At 46.8% G+C, this 18,632-nt stretch overlaps 1 protein-coding gene across 4 annotated transcripts in view; it reads right to left on the reverse strand.

Moving 5' to 3' along the window:
* PPARG (peroxisome proliferator activated receptor gamma) overlaps positions 1 to 18,632 on the reverse strand; it is a 161,283-nt gene that overhangs the window by 76,998 nt on the left and 65,653 nt on the right. The window contains exon 1 of one of the 4 annotated variants that reach the window (XM_033926320.1): positions 12,034 to 12,118. The exons of the other annotated variants lie outside the window; for them this stretch is intronic. The gene's annotated coding sequence lies outside the window, so the exon portion shown is untranslated. Of the gene's footprint in view, positions 1 to 12,033; positions 12,119 to 18,632 lie in introns of those variants that run through there. 4 annotated transcript variants of the gene reach the window in all.

Here is an 18,632-nt window from a genome sequence, read left to right on the forward strand (position 1 = left end):
TGCCAGGCATGCAAATCTGCTCCATGCATATTCATTAGGGTTATCCTGAAAACCCGACTGGCCCGGTGGTCCTCCAGGACAGGATTGGGAACCACTGCACTAGAGGTAGGTCTTGTCAGACAAATCTGATCAGTTTCTTTGACTGGATGACCAGAGAATTGGATAGAGGATGTGCGCTAGATGTGGTGTATTTAGATTTTAGCAAAGCCTTTGACAGTGTTCCACACAAACGTCTAATAAATAAACTGAGTGCCCTCGGGATGAGTCCCAAAGTGATGGGCTGGGTTAGGAAATGGTTGAGTGGAAGGTGACAAGAGGGTAGTGATCAATGGAGATCGCTCTGAGGAAAGGGATGTTACCAGTGGTGTGCCTCAAAGATTTTGTTCTTGGGCCTGATCTTTTTAACATTTTTATAAACGATATTGCTGAAGGGTTGTCGGATAAGATTTGCCTCTTTGCGGATGACACCATCCGGCGTGTCTAAACATGAATAAAGACCTGGCGAAGCTTGAAGAATGGTCTGAAATTTGGCAGGTAAAATTTAACGCTAAGAAATGCAAGGTCATGCATTTGGGCTGTAAAAACCCAAGGGAACAGTGAGCGAAGGCAAAGTGAGCTGATCGCGGAGCCCATCCCGGGCCCCATGATAGACTTGCGTTGCCTTCACAATCTACCGGGCCGATCAGCCTTCCTCTCCCTGACGTCAATTCTGCCGTCGGAGAGAAAGTTCCGGGCCAGCCAATCGCTGCCTGGCTGACCCGGAACTTCCTCTCCGACGGCAGAATTGACATCGGGGAGAGGAATGCTGGTCGGCCTGACGCAGGGAGAGCTTGGGGCAGGCAGGGAGACAGAAGGAAAGAAGGGAAACAGAAAGAAAGAAAGGAGGCATGAAGAAGGAAAAAAAGAAAGGGAAGCAGGGAGAAAGAAAGGGCAAGGAGAGAGGAAGAAAAAGTTGGGGGAGGGAATGAGTTCTGGAGGAGAGAAAGCATACAGGCTGAAAGAAGGGAAGAAAGATTGGATGCACAATCAGAAGAAGAAAGTGCAACCAGAGACTCATGAAATCACCAGACAACAAAGGTAGGAAAAATGATTTTATTTTCAATTTAGTGATCAAAATGTGGCCGTTTTGAGAATTTATATCTGCTGTCTATATTTGCACTATGGCCCCCTTTTACTAAATCGCAATAGCGGTTTTTAGCACAGAGAGCCTAGGAGCGTTGAGAGCTGTTGGTGGCATTCAGTGCAGCTCCCTGCGCTAAAAACTGCTATCGCGGTTTAGTAAAAAGGGAGGGGGGTATATTTGTCTATTTTTGTATGGTCGTTACCTCTTTGAAAAAAATCTGGAATATAAATGATAATTAACATTTTCTCTGCGTACAGTGTGCTTTGTGTTTTTTTTTTAATTTTATTGTTGGTAGATCATTTTGACTTGGTCAGTTTAAAAGTAGCAAGTTTCAAGTTTATTAATAATTTGATAAATCGCCTATTAGAATCACTAAGCAATGTACAAAATCTAAAATAGAGTATAATAAAAAGAAACAAACATTTAACAAAGTTCTTTCATCAAAAACAAACATGAGTTGGGAGGGAGAGGATAAAAGTTACAATTTTCAAGTTGGGGTAGAAGAAATGGGAAAAACAAAAGGGTAAGGGGAAGTAAACCACAGCATAATTTGGAATCTCGCTGAACATTTAAATATTAAAAGCATCTTTAAATAAGTAAGATTTTAAAAGTTTTTTGAATGTTATAACGTCCTTTTCATTTCGAATATATTGTGGTAGGGCATTCCACCTTAGAGGTCCCATTACAGAGAATATGTCTGCTCTTCTTGTACTGATAATTTTCAAAGAGGGGACTGTAAGAAGGTTTTGACCAGAAGAGCAAAGTGAACGTTGGGAAGTGTGAGCACGCAAGCCCAAAATGTGTGGGCACCCCTGGTTTAGGGGATGAAAAACTTATGTGCATGACAGAAGAGCGGGGCTTGGGTTTGATTGTATGTGATGATCTTAAGGTGGCCAAACAGGTTGAAAAGGTGACGGCGAAATCTAGAAGGATGCTAGGTATGGACAGTAGGAAAAAGGAGGTATTGATGCCCCTGTATAAGACTTTGGTGAGACTTCATTTAGAATATTGTGTACAATTCTGGAGGCTACACCTTCAAAAAGATATTAAAAGGATGGAGTCGGTCCAGAGGAAGGCTTCATCATAAGGCGGCTTCATCATAAGGCATATAGGGACAGACTAAGATCTCAAACTGTATACTTTGGAGGAAAGGCGGGAGAGGGGAGATATGATAGAGACGTTTAAATACCTATATGATGTAAATGCGCATGAGTCGAGTCTCTTTCATTTGAAAGGAAGCTCTGCAATGAGAGGGCATAGGATGAAGTTAAGAGGTGATAGGCTCCAGAGTAATCTAAGGAAATACTTTATTTTACAGGAAGGGTGGTAGATGCATGGAGCAGTCTCCCAGAAGAGGTGATGGAGACAGACTGTGTATGAATTCAAGAGGGCCTGGGATAGGCACGTGGGATCTCTCAGAGAGAGAAAGAGATAATGGTTACTGTGGATTGTGGTACAGGATCCTGGCTAGGTCTAGTTGCCCCTCTGAATCCCTGTCCCAGAGTTTGAATGAAGGCAGTGAACACAGCTTTCAGTGCCTCCCACAGATTGCACATAGACTTTAATGGCAAAAACAAAACTCAAACAAAATGGTTAGGTGTGGCACGAGCTCCCCAAGGACGCTCACGTCCTTCAATAATTTTTAAAGGTAAAGTAAAGTTTTCCCAGTTTCTCACACTGGAGCTTTTTTTTTTTTTTTTTGTTTGAAATAATTTTTATTAAACAGAAAAGCACTGCACAGCCAAGAAAAAACATTGCATTACAGACAGGATTGGGAGTGAACAAAACAGCGAATCAAATCAGACAGGGGAGCCCCCCCGTAAATGAGGGGGAAAGTCAACCCCGCCAGGCCCCGAAGAGGGCAAGCCAAACAAAAACCACCCCAACTCAGTCCGCATAGGCAAGAGGCATAAAATACACACAAGCTGAGCAGTACAAGTCAACGTTTTACAATTAACAGAATCCCCAAGTTAAGTACATAGAAAGAAACCCCAATAGTCATCCAACTCATACACACCATACTTCAATCACACCCCAGTCGCACCAATCCACACAGTCACATACCAACAGCCATCCAATCCAGCAAGTAAACAGATATATACCCCCCACCCCCCCCCAGTTCAGTGAAAGTGAGTGTGGGCAAGACATGCACAGTCACTCACAAAGAGCCAACTTCCAGTATAGTGGCATCCCATAGAGAACGGTACAGGCGCCGGGACGCCGAAAGCGGCTCTGGATGAACGCGGAGTTCCCAGCGAGCCACCTCGAGTAAGGAACGCTTCCAAACCAGCACATCGGGTGCATTGACATCCATCCAGAGACGGAGCACTCCACGTTTAGCCACCAAAAGAGCGGTGTATAGAAAACGCCAGTGCTCTGAGCTAAGGCCCTGGTCCAGCACCTCTCCCTCACACCCCAGTAGAATAAGTAGGTAAGACCACTGAAAAGGCAGCTGCACAACCCGAGCCAGAAATTCCAACACCCCATTCCAGTAAATTGCCAGCTGCGGACATTCCAATAACATGTGTACAAGGGTGCCACGCATACGCTGACATTTAACACATAGATCAGATCCCCAAAGGCCCGCCCTCCTGCCCCGCACCCTAGTAAAGTATGTGCGGTGTAGTATTTTGAATTGTATCTCCTGCAGGGAAACATTCCGTGCCCCTCGAGGGATGCTGGAAAAACATGCAACCAACATCTCAACCCCGACCGGCTCCCCGAGCTCCTCAGCCCATTGAGAAGCCAAGCCAAGGAGCCGAGGATCCGGTCGTTCCTCCCGGGCCATCCTATACCAAGTAGAAAGAGAGTTCAGAGAGGTAGGAAGAGATAGAAAAATGTGATCAACCTTCAGGGAAGCCATGGCCGGTAGGGGCGCCTTTTCGATAGGCCTCATAAAATGCCGTAACTGCAAATAAGCAAAGAAAGGCATATCAGGGTAGAGACCAGTGACGGCGGAGGTAAGCAATGGGGAGGGAATGTCCCCCGCCACAGATGTCGATGCCGCAACATGCCCCAAGCAGAAGCACGCGCCAAAACTAGCCTCCAGGCCGCGTGCCACACCGACACCCGGTGGGAACTCAGGGTTGCCCCTCACAAATTGAAAAGCCCAGTTGTCCGCGATCCCACCCACCAATCCGGCGCCGCCACCAGAGCAGCGCACGCCTCAGCGGATCTAGCCAAGAGAATTACAACCCGTCCTGGGGCGTCGCCATCTAGGGATATCAAGACAAGCCAGTGCACAGTACGGGGCCACCCAAGAATCAAACAATCTCGGGGGGGCAAATCGGGAACCCAGCGTATATAGTTCATGCACCCATCGCATCAGGGCTGCGACATTGTATAGCCGGATGTCCGGGAGCGCTAAACCACCCCGAGCTCTGCTCTGCGTAAGTCTCCAAAACCCCACACGGGCCCTCCGGTTCCGCCAGATAAAAGAGCCAACAAAGGACCTGTAGGCCCTCTCCTCAGACGCTCGCAGCCACAAGGGGATCATCTGTAGAGGGTAAAGGATCTTGGGCAACAGAACCATTTTTAACTAAGGCAATACGACCCAAAAAGCGACAGGGGGAGGTCGCCCCATCGATGGCAAGCGTTCCCGAAGTTGGGCAAGACGATTCACAATGTTGCTTCGATAGACCACAGCCCAATCAGCGCTGAGAAAGATCCCAAGATATTTAAGCTCTCCCACCGCCCACCTAAAAGGGGAAAGAGGGCAAAGCTCGCGATGCGCAAGGCAAAGTAACCGGGGAGCGCCTCGGACTTACTGAAATTAATACATAATCCGGAGAAGGCCCCAAAAGAATCAATGAAGGAAGTAATGCAAGGGATAGAGGTCCGGGCATTGCCGACAAAGAGTAACATATCATCCGCATAACATGGTAATCTGCACACCTCCGCCCCCACTCGGATGCCCCGCCACCCCCCGGGGGCATCTCGTATCTTAGCCGCCAGCGGTTTCAAGGCGAAAGTATAAACAACAGCGGCGACAAGGGGCACCCTGCGGGTCCCTCTCCGTAAGGAAAAGGAGCCGTGCGCTGGCGGTTAATAAGGAGCTGAGCAGTAGGAGCCGTATACAAACGAACCACCCATTCGAGAAAAGATCTGTAATGCCAAAGCGGTGCAGGACCCAGAAAAGGTAAGGCCATACAACCTTATCGAAGGCTTTTTCGGCATCTAAACTAGCCAACAAGTCGTCTCCCGATCGATTCCTTGCCCTCTCTCAAAGCCACCAGAGCCTTAAGAATGTTGGCCGAGGAGAAACGCCAGGCACAAAACCACCTGGTTAGGGTGTACAAGCATAGGACAACCTGCGCTAGGCGCTTAGCTAAGATGGCGTAAGAGTTTCATATCCTGATTAAGCAAGGATATGGGTCCTATATGAACCCACAAAGTGGGATCCTTGCCCGGTTTAGGAAGCACTACGACATGAGCATGGTGTCTGCTCCGGGAGAATTCTATCGAGGCTTGCATATCACCAAACATGGCGCATAAAGCAGGGCCCACATGATTGTTGTAAAATCTTATAGTAACTCGGGCCCCATACGTCGGTCCAGCAGCCTTAGCAAGTTTAAGACGGCCAATAGCTACGGAGATCTCTTGACAAGTAATAGGAGCATTGAGCAGGTCGCGGTGCGTCTCGAGGCAGTCGGAAGATTCAAGCCTCTAAAGAAAAGATCACGAGCCTCAGTATCGTACGCGCCCCGCGCTATATAACTCGCTATAAAAAGTACAAATTGAGTCTGGATAGCCGTCTCAGTCCGATGTGATACATTCGAGGAGTCCCGAATATGGGAAATACACGCAGCGCGCTCGGTGTGGACGAACAAGGTTGGCAGGAGCTTCCCCGCCCGGTTACCCCCACCTATAAAGTTGAAACTTGTACACGTCAAGGTGGGTCAAAGCCCGCGCAGAAAGGATGGCGTCAATTTGTTATTGCGCAGTCGGAGATAAGATTGCTCGAGCTGCTCGGAGCTGTGCCGCAAATGATATAACCGGCATTCCCTCATCTGTTTTGCCAGCGACGTAAGTTCAGCATCCCGGAGCTTACGCTTACGAATAGAGTAGGCTATTATACAGCCTCGGAGGTAGGCCTTCGCCGCTTCCCAGAATATCGTGTCCGAGACCTCAGTCCCTTCATTTGTCTGCTTATACTTAGACCATTCCTCGATGAGGTAGGTGTGAAATTCCTCGTCAAGGTACAGGGAGGGATTAAAACGCCACACACGATCGCCCTGAGAGCCACTACCCCACTTAAAAGTCAATGTCACAGCAGCGTGATCGCTAAAAGGGACGTCCAATATGTGGGTGCGCACCACCCGCCCGATGGTGCGAGAGGGAAGTAAGAAATCGTCCAGACGAGAATGACAGTGGTGAACCCCTGAGAAAAAGGTAAAATCCACCTCCCCAGGGTGGTACACCCTCCACACATCCTGGAGGTCCAGTTCTCCCATCAGGAAATTCACCCCCCGACGCTCATTGTCCGCCGCCACTGGTCTCGGAGGCTTACAATCATATAGAAGGGGTCGCTGGGTGATATTGAAGTCCCTCCCACCAGAAGTTCGTAAGTCGACGTAGTGCTATCAATTGGCCACTAGAGTAGAGAAGAAAGAGGAGTGTAGACATTTGGAGCGTAAACATTGCAGAGTACCACAGGCCTGCCATAGTCAGAGTCCCCACCCAGATGATAAAGCGGCCCTGAGGGTCCCGGATATAGCTCTGTGTGTGACCGCTAACCACCGCCTTATGTATGAGGATAGCCACCCCCCTCTGTCTAGATGAGTAAGGGACGCCACTACTTCCCCCACCCCAATCACGCTGCAAACTTCTGATGTTCGCATGCGTGAGGTGAGTCTCTTTGTAGAAAGCCACAGAGACCTTTTCCTTCTTCAAGAAACGATAGGACACTTCGTGCGCTTTACCGGCGAGTTGATGCCTGCCACATTCAGCGTAAGACACACCAAGTCAGCCATAGCCGTGGGAAGAACCCCAGCACCAATGCACCGTCCCAGCGAAGCAGCCCAAATTCCCGAGGGTCTCCCAGCTGAACCCCCAAGTACAAGCGATGAAGCCCCAACCCCCACTGAACTAGGGAATCACCCCCCCACAACCAAACCCCGGCTCCCTGTCCCGTATCCACAGCACACCAAACATACACACCCAAGCACACCCACACAGACAGTCCACTAACTCACCATACATGCAATACCCCTTCCGTTCTTCCACCCGCCACTCCCACCCCTACCCATCCAACATCCCGACCATCCCCCCCGAACTAAAAACATATTTCTGAAAGCCCCCCAACCCCCTCGCGCAAAAAGACCCATATAACCTCGAAAATCCACCCCACCCCAGTAACAAAACCGCCCCCCCCCACAAACATGTCCAAGGGCGACAAAGAAGCCAAACAGAACAGAAAGAAAACAAGGGGCATAGAGGAAAACACCAGACACTCAAAGTCCAGAGTCCAGGATCCCCTGCGTGTAAAATAAGAATGCAGCAACCCAAAACCAGGCATCCGGATAGGCATGTCCTAAGCAGGTGGTAAAGCTGAGGAAGCGTCAGGTACAGCAGGGTAGCACACCCCTGAAGCATCCAGCAGGGCAGCCAGGAACTCGGCAGAGTGGGGAACCAGTTTAGTCCCCGAAGCCCCTCCATAAGCGAAGCACAAGGCAAAGGCTCAAGGCTGTCAGGCCCCCGATTCAGGTACCAGATATGCAGAGACCACAGATAGTCTTAGGGCAGCAAAGCAAAGCAGTGCTACTCATGGGTCCGGAGGTACAGGCGCCAAAGATCTGATATAGGCCTGTAACGCCTCCAATCCTCGCAAGGTCTTCGGTCCCCCGGCTTCAAACACCCGGACCCGTGCAGGGTATTGCACCACGAAGCGTAGACCTCTGTTGCGGAGCTCGGTGCAGTGAGGTGCCAGGGCACGCCGGCGGGCAGCTACCTTCCGCGGAGTAGTCATTGAAAAGTAGAATCTTAGCGCCCTCGCGCTCCAGCGCGCCCTTTTTCCTATTATAGAGCCATGACCTGGGCTTATCAGCAAAATTCAGATACCTGGCGATGACAGGTCGGGGCCCTGCCGCGCCCTCACGGCGCTGGCCCAGGCGAATGCACCTCTCCACCAAGGGCGCGATCCTGCTGGGGTAAATCCCACAGCGCCAGGTAGCCACCGCATCCACCAGGTCACGCAGGTCAGCGTCGCGGATATTCTCTGTCAGGCCCACCAGTCGGATATTTATTGCGACGTCCACGATTCTCTTGGTCCTCCAATCGCTCATGTAGGGTAGCGCATTTAGCTCTGCAGGCCACGAACCTGCTCCTCCAGCGCTCCGGAGCGATCTTCCTGGGTGGCAATGCGAGGACTTCCGCTTGCTGAAGCGGGTGGCCATGCCGCTCCAGGCAGTCCCGCACATCCTCACTGTTGCCTGGAGTTTGGTGAGCCGCTCATCTATTGCTGCCGATATAGTTCGGGTCAGCTCCCTTTACCGCGTCTTCCTGCAACAGCACTCTCGGCGGCCGGTCGCAGATCCGGCAGCCATCTTGGTGCGCCGTGCAGTCGCTGGGCTCGTATCGGCCGCGGGGTCTTGACTGGCATAACTCGCCCGCAAAACCAGCACAGAAAGCCGCCGAAGCAGCTGGTCGCTTCCCACTGCTGTCCGCTGGTCAGGTCGCCGAGAAAGGCAGGAGAGTAGAGCTGAAAGGCTTTAAAAAGCGGAGATTAAGGCGCGAGAGGGTCGGAGCACGAGCCAGGAGCCGCCGTTCAGCTCAGCGTCATCACGTGACCCCACACTGGAGCTTTTAAGCAAACTGTTCACCCTTTAGCTCCAAGGATTATTCTTAAGTACAAACTCAGTACAACCAGTGCAATAAAGTCCAACTTTCAAAAACAAAGCTGCAAAAAACTTTTCTTCTGGCCACACTAGCTGGCCTATCAAAATTAGTCCATTCAAACAAACATTTTCCCTTTTGAAAAGCACACACTCTGGCTGAAGCTCTGTTTGGTACAGCTGAATTCCCTAACAGGCTGGAGGAGAGAGGGCCCGTACACCCACGGTGTTGCCGCCCTCCCAAAGACAGGCACACTTTTAATTCCTCACAACTCAGAGCAGTTTACAAGCTGCTCCAAAAATAAAACAAAAGCCAAAAATGCAGCTAATGCTTTACAATTCTTTAGGGTGGCTGGACACACCCCACAATATCCCCAGCGCAAACACTCAACACCAAAAATGAAAACTCCAGCAAAAAGGAAAACTAACTGCTTGGCTTAACAGCCTACTCACAGTCCATCTGTTCCTCACTAAAGTCAGGCAAAGCATCGACTCTCCATGGCATAATCCTCTGGCTGGGGTTTCTGTGACTGGCCTTACTATTGGCTTTCAGCAGGGGTCTGTGGGGGAATTGCCTTGTGCGAACTTCCTTTCCTAGCCTACGTTCAGCTTATTTCCCTCTCTCTCTGTCTGACGAGGAAAGCTCAGGAAATGGAAGCTTCGGCATCCAGCCACGCCCCCTCCTAGCAGGGACAGGCAAGGTCTTAAAGGGCCCTGCATTCTGAATATCAGCCTGAGCTCTAGGCATTCTTAGAGGGGCAGGCTCCCTTCTAAAGCTATGCACAGGCTTTCTAAATTCTTCAGGATGTTTCCCAGACCAGATAATAGAATTTTTAATGGAGCTTACAAGATCTTCCTCCCTGTTTCTAGTAAGGTTAGCAGGATTCCTGTCACATTATGGGCAGACTAGATGGGCCATTTGGCCTTTATGTGAAGCTGCACAAGTTGGTGTTTATTATATACTGATGGTCTTTGATTATTGACACATAAGGGTAACTTTCCTTGGGATGATGGCATAATTTTTGTAATATCTTGATCCCATGAAGGTTTCCCTCGTGGTGGCAGAGTCACCATGCAAAATTCCCTTAAACCACAATCCTGATTTGAACTTTATAGCTACAAGAATTTCCAAGGATTTGCAAGCTCAATTTTGTACAAATCCAAGTCACCAAAGCAGTGATTTCCCTGATGCAGCAGTCCAAGCACTGTGAAATGCTGGCCTCCATTGGGAGAGAAGAAGGGAGGCAATTTGCACAGACTGCAGTGGATTTGAGCACTGAAGCTAGGTTTGCTATAAGTTTAAAAGTACCACTCGTATATAAATATTTGAATAAATGTGATGTTAAGATGACTGAAAGCTTTGCTAAGCTCGAACTTTCATGGTGTGTTTTTTTTTCGCTTCTGAGACTTTTTGTTTCCAACACCTTTTAGTGTAGTTATTTTTCATGACAGAACTGAAACTATTTCAGTTGATGTGTTTGAGGAACATGATTTTGGTGAAGTATAAGTTTTTTGTTAAGTACTGAAAGTAGCCAGTAACAGTCTGCTGTGGCTCCTCCTTCCTGCTTAAAACTGAAAGTAGACTTCTAGATGGTTGAGGGCTTGGTCTGTGGAAAAGGCAAGAGGTCATGGGGGGGGCTATCAGATTAGAAGCCCCTCCACACACAACTTAAATAATTTTGGTGGGAAGCAAGGAGATTCTGTAGGAGCCTGTTAGGTTCAAACTTGGCTTCTACCTTTGGCAGGGAGGAGGAAAGATCCGGCCAGTGTTGAAAATCACTGTATCTGACCTAATCCTGATCCAGGTCCTACCTAAAATTGGACGAACTGAATTAGCTTTAACCAAATGCGAACAAGAAAAGGATCTGGGGGTAGTGATTGAAAGAACCCTTAAACCTTCGGCTCAATGTGCGGTGGCGGCGAAAAAAACAAACAGGATGTTGGGTATGATTAAGAAGGGGATCACGAGTAGATCGGAAGAAGTTATAATGCCACTTTATAGAGCTATGGTTAGACCCACACTTAGAATACTGTATCCAACACTGGTCTCCCATACCTTAAGAAGGATATAACTTGCTGGAGAGGGTGCAGAGGCGAGCCACAAAACTAGTCAAAGGTATGGAGAATTTGAGCTACAGAGAACGCCTCAAGAAACTGGGACTGTTCACCCTCGAGAAGAGAAGACTGCGAGGAGATATGATAGAGACTTTTAAAATATTAAAAGGATTCGATAAAATAGATCAGGAACCAGCATTACTAACATTTTCAGATGGGACATGGACAAGAGGACATAGCCTGAAACTGAGCGGCAGCAGGTTCAGGACTAATGTCGGAAAGTTCTGTTTCGTACAACGAGTAGTGGGCATTTGGAATGCTCTCCCGGAAGAGGTTGTGATGGAGACTACTGTTCTGGGTTTCAAACGCAAGTTGGATGCATACCTTCTTGCTAATCATATTGAGGGATATGGAAAAACCGGGTCTCCATAAAGGAGTACCTAAATGGGCCTCCGCGTGTGCGGATCGCCGGACTAGATGGACCTAGGTCTGATCCGGAGAAGGCATTTCTTATGTTCTTATGTTCTAATGAAGGCTGAGAGGCTAAATTTAGCTTTTTAGTCAGTCAGGTTTGAAATGTGCTGATCCTTTCCTAATCACTACTATAGATTCCCACCATAACTTATTTTTATTTCAAATTTTCAATTTTACATACAGCATCAATTAAGAAAATGAACCGAATTTAAATATGTCATTTAGAAATAATCCCTCAAAAAGAAACAATTCTTTCCCTTTAGTCCACATTTAGAGAGTTAAGACTATGTCCAGGAACTAGAAACATCTCTTAGAAATTTCTGATTCTCACCATTACTTTCCTCTGCCCAGTATCTATTGTCTAGACTTTTGCTGCACTTTGTTTTAATTTTTATATCTTTGCATCTATTGGAATAAAAAAGAATGTGCCTTATATTATGGTAAATAAAAACCTTAAAAAGGAGGAAATGGGGGTATAATCAGTCTAAGTACTGTTTACAAAATCTCCCCAAAAGAGAACTGAACACCCAGCAAACTGATCTCTGATACCTTATGAAAGCCAACGAAAGAAAATGCCTCAGTTATACAGGAAGGGGGTGGGAACCATCCATCCATCATAGGCAGAATAAACTTTTGTGGCTACTATACTGTGTATATCTAGAGAAATGCAAAAGAAAACCATGAGAATCAATGATATGTCTAATTCAAAACTGGGCTAGCCGCCAACTAAAAACTTAAATTGCAAATTCAGGAGAAACTATGTGCAGCCAGGCCACGATCGTTTCGTGGCTGACATGCCACTTCTTCAGGGCTGCAAAGGCTCACAAAGCAGGAAACTCTGTACGCAAAATCTCCTTCAGCATTTCAGGCTGCGTTCCTGCTTTTATATGGATGATTAGAGCAGTGGGATGAGAGCTAGGACAGACTATTTCAAATTCCACTGTTGCTCCTTGTGACCTTGGACAAGACCCTTATACCCCCCCTTTTTAGTAATAAGAATGTACCTAGGGAAAGGCAGCATCTTACATACTGCAGTGAGCCAGATTAGGACAGATCGATCCTGCACGGTCAATGCTTTCGTACACGCAGAACAGAGAAACACCCTTGCCCAGTATGGAATACGTAATTACCAACGAAAAACAGAAATGTGTAGATAAAAGTTAAACTGAACCACAGAGAAGCCAGAAACAGTGATGCAAAATATAAAAATAGCAGAACTACAAATCACGATATTTTATTGGACTAATGCATTTTCATTTAGCTTTCCGAGGCCAAAACCTCTTTCCTCAGGTCAGTAAAGTACACTAGTATCCTGTCCTGACCTGAGGAAGGGGGTTTTGGTCTCTGAATTAGTAAAAAAATGTATTAAACTGAGTCCAATATAAGGATCAACTTTTATCAGCACAGCTACAATACTACTTTATCCTAAAGCAAAACAAGAACAGAAATATACTGTATTTTTCGCTCTATAAGATGCACCTGACCATTGACGATTTTATAGCTGCACAAAACTGTAGTTTATCATTGTCACCATAATATTCTTTACTTTCATGACATGCCTAACAATTAATCTGATTGTGGTTTTCAGATTTCCTGATAGTTCTGTTTACTGTTCTTTGTATATTGGAAATACTTAATAAACACCTGTAGAGGAGGAAAACCCAAGAAAAAAAAAAAATTCCCACCACCCTGCCCTCTACTCCCTCTGGTGGTCCAGTGGTAGGCCGGGACAGGGTCTTATAGAGCGAAAAACCCGTAGGTACCCCCCCCCTCGTAGGCAGGTACCCCCAATCAATTTTTTTTTTTTAAAAAAAGGTCCGTTGGCGCTTTCTGTGCTCCTGCCTGTCTCCCTCGCTGGACGGCTCTTTTGTTCGGGCAGAATGACGCAGAAGGCAGGCATGGGCTGTTCGCATTCCTGCCTGGTCCGGCGCTGCTCCCCGATTGGCTGTGTCAGTTCTCGCGAGTCACCAGAAATGGAGGATGCAATTCTGGAAACGGCACTATAATTGGGGGTGACATGTGACCGGCACCATTTTTTTTCATGCACCTGCTGATTACAGCACAACTTTCAGAATCAGAGCCTAATTGTACCCGTTGTATACTACCTTCGTAAATGAAACAAACAAGCACTGGCATCTCTTCAGAAATTAAGTGACATAGCTATCGTAAGAACATAAGAGCATAATAACAGCTTTACTGGGTCAGACCAATGGTCCATCAAGCCCAGTAGTCCATTTTCACGGTGGCCAATCCAGGTCCCTAGTACCTGGCCAAGGAGAAGCAATATTCCACGCTACCGATATAGGGCAAGCAGTGGCTTCCCTCGTTTCTTCTCAATAATAAACTATGAACTTTTCCTCCAGGAACTTGTCCAAACCTTTCTTAAAACCAGCTATTGATAAGATGTTTTATTTTACCACTAACTCACGCTGCTTTAGCACAGGTCCTATTTGATGCTTGATGGGAAGGCCAGAGAAAGTAGCCAGAGTATGAGCTAAGGGGCAGCGGCTGCCTCAGATCCAGTCAGTAGAAGAAGTTCCTGATGCTGAAGCAGGCTCTGGGAGATACTCTATGTACTTTACAAGAAAGGAGGATGTGTTGCCAGAGGATGTGGTAAGAGCGGATAACAAAGCTGGTTTTAAGAAAGATTTGGACAAGTTCCTGGAGGAAAAGTCCAGAGTCTGTTATTGAAAAGACAGGGGGGAAGCCACTGCTTGCCCTGCATCGGTAGTGTGGAATATTACTACACCTTGGGTTTTGGCCAGGTACTGGTAACCCGGATTAGCCACCATGAGAATGGGCTACTGGGCTTGATGGACCATTGGTCTGACCCAGTGAGGCTATTCTTATGCAATGAGATCTAGTTACTAGTAATTGAGGTTAACAGTAAAATAACATTTTGTAGCCCACGTTGTTAACTTCCCCTCTTAATGACTGATTTAACTACCATGTAAAATCATCTGACAACATTTTGCTAAGAGTGATAGTTGAGCTTTTCTTTTCTTCATCAAACTTTCCTCTCCTGTGGCACTTCAGTGCTTAGTCAAACAGTTTCAGAAAGGAAAAGCAGCCCACACCACGGCTAACCTCAGACAGGAAGATCAGCCTTCGCTTAAGTGCAAGACATCAACCTCTTGACCTGATAAACAGCATTTACTGATGAAACGAGTCTTGTGGCATCCGAAATGCACTCAGCATACAAATTGGAAAGGGGGAAAAAAATTAAAGCTAAGCATTTTGGAACTTACAATACCTCGAATAACTGTATTATCTGTTCTTACTATAAAACTCTTTTTCCCTCCCCAGAAAAAAAAAAAGTATCATAAAATAAGATCAAAATCTGGAAGTCAATATTCAGTCATGCAACTTAGATGTTTTCAGGGATTACCTATATGCAGAAGCCTTATCCTTTGATCGAGCTCGCTAAAAATTGGCCGCTACTATGCCCAAAGTGGGGCTTTCTTGTGCGCTGAGGCCATTTGTAGTGCAGCTGTAATTTCCCCATTAGCAAGTGAGCACTTACCAAGATCTATTTTCTAGGTGATAGAAGCTCAGGTGCTAATCCCGCACTCATCGGTTAGCATGCGGCAATGTAACTGCGGTAATCCAGCGCCAAAAACTAAAATCTGCCGTTTAGCACGTGGAAAGTACGCGCCGATCCCCAAATTGTGGTAGTGGTTTTTCATCTGCAGTAGGCAAGCGTTAGCACTTAATTGCAGCTTAGTGAAAGGACCTCTTCGGGAATATACACATCGGAAACACTTGATCCACTTGACTTTCTGTTTCTAATTTCAGATATCTAGGAGTCATATAGCTTCTAAACCAGTGTGCCACAGAGAGAGTCCAGGTGTACTGCCAGCGAGTCAATGAACTGCACGAGAGTCTGTCACTGCCGGCACCAGCGCCTCCCCAAGAGCTCAGAGCTGCGTCTGGACGGCCTCTGAGCATAGAAACATAGAAATAGACGGCAGATAAGGGCCACGGCCCACCAAGTCTGCCCACCCCAATAACCTCCCCTACCTTTCTCTGTGAAGAGATCCCACGTGGCGATCCCATTTTGATTTAAAATCAGGCACGCTCCTGGCCTCGACCACCTGCAGTGGAAGATCATTCCAGTGATCAACCACCCTCTCGGTGAAGAAGTATTTCCTGGTGTCACCGTGTAGTTTCCCACCCCTGATTTTCCACGGATGCCCTCTTGTTGCCGTGGGGCCTTTGAAAAAGAAGATGTCCTCCTCCACCTCGATACGGCCCGTGAGATATTTGAACGTCTCGATCATGTCCCCCCCTCTCTCTACGTTCCTCGAGTGAGTATAGCTGCAATTTTTTCAGCCTTTCCTCATACGGGAGATCCTTGAGTCCCGAGACCATCCGGGTGGCCATATGCTGGACCGACTCAAGTCTCAGCACATCTTTGCGGTAATGCGGCCTCCAAAATTGTACACAGTACTCCAGATGGGGTCTCACCATGGATCTATACAATGGCATAATGACTTCGGGCTTCCAGCTGACGAAACCCCTACATATACAACCTATGATTTGTCTAGCCTTAGATGAAGCTTTCTCCACTTGCTTGGCAGTCTTCATGTCCTCACTGATGATCACCCTAAGCCACGTTTTGCTACAGTCCTTTGTAGGATTTTACCATTAAAGTTGTACGTCTTGCATGGATTTTGGCTGCCCAGGTGCATGACTTTACATTTTTCGGTATTGAAACTGAGTTGCCAGGTCCTGGACCAGTGCACCATACTGTCGGGCATTGAGTTACCATCCGGCCCTATGCTTTGGTCTGACGTGTTCCTGCCTACTACATTGCATAGTTTGGCATGCACGGACATTGATGTGATGACTACTGTAACTCTGTTTATGCCTCTCCAATTAAATGTTTACAGATCCTTCAAAACCCTGCCATCTGCTTACTTTGTCATGCTCGCCACTTTGATCGCTTGACACTTCAACCCCCCTACTTATCTTCCCCGATTCGTCCCTGCACAAACCCTTTGCTCTTTTGACGCAAATCGCTTGGTGCTCCCTGGTCCAAATCAGGCTCACTATGAAGCTCTGCTTTCTATTTTGTCACCCCCAAATTATGGAACAATCTCTCGCCACCTATTCATTTGGAACTCACTTTTGCTAAATTCAGGACATTGCTAAAATTTTGTCTTTTTGACAATGTTCTTTTCCCCTCTGTTTATTGCTATTTTTATCATTGAGTAAGTAAACCTTCAGTGGTTCCTCCTTCCCAGCCTTCCTCAAGGCTCCCTCCTAGGACCACTCCTTTCCTCAGTCTACACTTGCTCATTTGGAGCGCTGATCTCCTCCTACAGCTTCCAGTATCACCTCTATGCTGATGACTCCCAAATCTACCTCTCTGTGCCAAATATCGCTTCTGAAACCCAGACCAGAGTCTTGGCCTGTCTGAACCCTAAGGTGGTCCCCCCTAGCATCTGGTAACTATGATTTAGGTTAATCTTCCCAATGTGCCTCACTTTCATTTGTCCACATTAAATTTCAACTGCCATTTGGATGCCCCGTCTTCCAGTTTCCTAAGGTCTGCCAGCAATTTTTCACAGTTTTGAACAGTTTAGTGTGATCTGCAAATTTAATAAGCTCACTCATCATTCCAATATCCAGATTATTTATAAATATGTTAAATAGCACCAGTCCCTAAGGCACTCCACTATTCACCCTTCTCCACTGAGAAAAATGGCCATTTAACCTCCTATCCCATGACCATAAGCAATGCCTCTGCTGGGTCAGACCTGAGGTCCATCATGCCCAGCAGTCCGCTCACGTGGCGGCCCAACAGGTCTCGGACCTGTGCAGAAATCCTCTATTTATACCCTTCTATCCTCTTTTCCAGCAGGAAACTGTCCAATCCTTTCTTAAATCCCAGTACCGTACTCTGCCCTATTACATTCTCTGGAAGCGCATTCCAGGTGTCTACCACACGTTGGGTAAAGAAGAACTTCCTAGCATTTGTTTTGAATCTGTCCCTTTTCAACTTTTTCAGATGTCCTCTTGTTCTTTTATTATTTGACAGTTTGAAGAACCTTTCCTTCTCTACTCTCTCTCTATGCCCTTCATGATCTTATAAGACCATTTGCCCATTTTCGGCATGTAGAAGACGCTTTCCTCAGAGGACACTATGGGAAGAGTTGTAGCATATAGAAAAAAAATACTAAAACCATAAAACATATTAGACCATATTTATAAATGAAGCATAAAATAAAGGAGCAGAAGCATATACAACCAAATACATAAATAAAAAGTAGGATCTAAATAACTAACTATCATGAAGAGCCAACATCCCCCTTGCCTTTCCTTGTTCGTTTATGTCCCAATGCGAGTGGCTCTTCTGTTTGCCTGTTCTAAATAGTGGAAAGTGAAAAATTCATATACTGTATACTGCTTTGATTTCACATTAGCAATGTGCAAAGCACTGACAATATTCCTCAACCTAGATAAGAAAAAGATGCAGTGGCATGGTCCAGAGCTTCCTCTTTACTGCATTGCGTCATTGGGTCAATTTTCGTTTTTATTTCTGGATCTATTGCACGGGTGAGGACAGACATCATCATAGGAAGCTCAGAGTTCAAACAGTCACTGAGACTTCTGGTAACCTTTCCAGGGACACAGCGGAACAGCTAAGAATCATGTGGTTCTGGTGTGAAAAGTTGCTGAGCTCAGGCTGAGTGAAGGTGGCTTTTCGCTCTTCTGAAATTACTCAGCTGCTATAGACTGGAAGGCTATTTTCAAAGCCAGTTAAGAACATAAGAATAGCCTTACCGGGTCAGACCAATGGTCAATCAAGCCAGTAGCCCGTTCTCACGGTGGCCAATCCAGGTCACTAGTACCTGGCCAAAACCCAAGGAGTAGCAATATTCCATGGTACCGATCCAGGGTAAGGAGTTACATGGGTAAAAAGTGATTGGCTGTGTACAGACTGGCTTCCCTCAATACAGGTAAAATGCCATGTGTGCGGGGTTGGCCCATTCATTAGGCAAAACGAAGCCGTTGCCTTGGGCACCAGCTGCTCAGGGGTAGCAAAGAGCAACCAAACAATAGATCTTGACATCCAAACTGAAAGAACTGTCAATATATACTTTTACCTGCAGAAAGAATGGGCAATTTTCAAATGACCAATT

The sequence above is a fragment of the Geotrypetes seraphini genome, chromosome 17 (genome assembly GCF_902459505.1).
Source record: "Geotrypetes seraphini chromosome 17, aGeoSer1.1, whole genome shotgun sequence".
Taxonomy (NCBI): Eukaryota; Metazoa; Chordata; class Amphibia; order Gymnophiona; family Dermophiidae; genus Geotrypetes; species Geotrypetes seraphini.